The sequence below is a fragment of the Myodes glareolus genome, chromosome 2, assembly GCF_982192425.1.
Source record: "Myodes glareolus chromosome 2, mMyoGla1.1, whole genome shotgun sequence".
NCBI lineage: Eukaryota > Metazoa > Chordata > Mammalia > Rodentia > Cricetidae > Myodes > Myodes glareolus.
Window position 1 is genome coordinate 47,000,903 of NC_142027.1, and position 2,679 is coordinate 47,003,581.

Below are 2,679 nucleotides of genomic sequence, written 5' to 3' on the forward strand. Positions count from 1 at the left end.
GAGAAGATTGCTTGGATGAAGTGGGAAGTCTTCTGTCTTTGTGTCGCTTTTATTGGTTAATGAATAAAGCTGTTTCATCCAGCTGTTTAGCAGAATAGGGCAAGGTGGAGAGTCCAAACAGATAGAGGAGGAGAGAGTAGGTGGAATCAAAGAAATGCTATGTATCCAATGACAGAGGAGATAGATGTCAGAAACTTGCCTGTAGGCCATAGACTCATGGTGATCCGCAGATTAATAGATATGGGTTGATTTAAAATGTGAGAGTTATCTATAAGTATGCACAAACTAATAGGCCAAGCAGTGTTGTAATTGATACAGTTTCTGAGTGATTATTTGGGTGTGAGCATCCAGGAAAAGAATGAACAGTCTCTGGCTACACTTGGACATATATTTAAGTCAGTAAGTAGAAAGTCACTATTAGCCTGCTGATGACTACCTACTACACTGGGTGCTCAGGATCCCACTGTAGCAGCACTGAGCTTTCCTCGGTGTGAACTTTTAAGAAAAAAAAAATGTTCTGGGTTGACATACTTCAGTTAATAAGAACAGTTAGCTAGAAGCAGAACCACAGAATCTAAAAAGCAAGGTTAGTGCATTTAAAGACTTTCCCAGAACTATGGACTTTGATGGATTAGGTCTTTGTTTTAGTTTTGGCAGGTGGAGCTATCTACATGCTGAGTTTTATGGCCTGAGTGGTACATCAATCATGGAGTCAGTTGTGCTAGGGTCTAGGTGCCTACTAAGTTCTGGTGCTCAGTTGTAACCATAAATTCTTTATCCTATTTTTAATATAGAAAAAAGTTATTACTTTTTAATTAGAATATTTTATCTATAATTGTGTATGTGTCTGCTTATCTGTGTGTATACTACATGTATGACGGTACTCATGGAGGCCAGAAGAGGGCAGCAGATCACCTGAATCTAGAGTTACAGGCAATTATGAGCCATTAGGGTTGTTGGTTCTAGGAACTGAACTCTGGTCCTCTGCAAGAGCAGGAGACTTTAACCATCTATCAAACCTCAAAGTTCTTATTCTTATTTCAGTTTTAATAGATAGCCTTTGGCGTATATTAGCTTGTGTTGACAGCTGTCTTTCAGAACTTAAAACACATTTTTCAGGATGCTCCTGGCTTTCAGATTTTAAGTTTGAAAGGGTCCCCCAGAACTGAAGAGTCAAGATAGGTGACTTCACTGAGGACCAAACCACAGAATTCAAGAATGCTTTGCAGTTTTTTGACAGAACAGGTAATGGCAAAATCCTGTACAGCTAATGTGAAGACATGATGAGGGATGTAAGCCAGAACCCTACCAACACCAAGGTGCATTAAGTTCCTGTGGAATCCCAAGAATGAGAGGGACAGACATGCTAGACTTTGAGTGCTTTCTTCCCATGCTGCAGACTATGACCAAGAATAAGTACCAGGAAACTTATGAGAACTATGTTAAAGGCTTCTTGTATTTCAGAAAGAAGGAAACAGTATTGTACTGGGTGTTGAAATCCCTCATGTCCTTGTCACACGGGGTGAGAAGATAGCAGCAGAAGAAGCAGAGATTCTGGTGGCAGGGCATGAGGGCAGCAGTGGGTGTATCAATGACAAAGAACTTGTCCAGATGGTGCTGAATGACTGAGGACATTTCCATATCCTCATCTAGTGCCTTGCCTAGTGTACAATTTCTTTGTGGCCCCGGAAGCTTCCAAGGCTCCCTTATCACACACCTTGCCCATCTGATCCAATTTGGAAAATGTTTGTCTACACAAAATAAATGTCTCTCTTTGTTCTGACCCCTTCAAAAACTCTGATTCTTTTGAATATACATTTAATCGTTCTTTTGAATTCTTTGCCTGTTATTTCCTATAATTCACTCTCACTAGGTGCCATTTCTAGATAAGTGATTTTTTTGGAAAAGTCATTATATTTTCAGTTGCTTGTGCTTTTACATTGTTATGTGCACACCTTGTGCGATTTTCTTGGCTGTATTTTTTTATCACTTATATTTTTTTCATTCTAGGTATCTGTAGTATTCATGTGTGAATTGGATATGATACAGTTGAGTGTGAAGTTCAGGAAATACTTTCTTATTCTAGGAGTTCGTGATGCTTACTATAAACTCTATAGTATTTCCCAAGTAGAATATTTACTAATAAGGCAACCAACTACAGCTGCTTGATTTTACTACTATGTAAATGATATACCAAAAGATACTACTGTCTCCTTTGACTTCAATAACTGTTTGAATGCAAACAAAAAAGGATAATATACAACATACTCACATTCTAGTTAATAAGATTTAGAGTTGGGGGGGGAGTATAGTGAGTAAGAATAAGGATTAATTAATTGATAAAAAAATCATTCACAGGAGTGACATAACTAGAAGGAGAAAGTTGGGGTGCCGTTAGAGTCCACAGATGTTGGAGACTGTTAAAACTGTGGAAGGTTCTAATCAAGAAGTACAAAGACAAGGAGGCAAAGAAGAGAGAAAAAAGAAAAGTCACAGGAAAAAGAGAAAGAATATGTGACATATCATTGGAAATTATAGTAAAATGCTTTACTAGTAAACTGAATAGAGAAAGAAAAACAATAGTCATAAAACATAACAGAAATACACAAACAAAAGTGAACCATTATGAGATACTGTGCAATAGATGAAATTAAATAAAGGAAAGCAATAAGGTAATCT

At 37.6% G+C, this 2,679-nt stretch overlaps 1 pseudogene; it reads left to right on the plus strand.

The window, feature by feature from the left end:
- Nucleotides 1–1,363: 1,363 nt before the first annotated feature.
- LOC125392713 (myosin light polypeptide 6 pseudogene) lies at nt 1,364–1,629 on the plus strand (annotated as a pseudogene).
- The last annotated feature ends 1,050 nt before the right edge of the window (nt 1,630–2,679 follow it).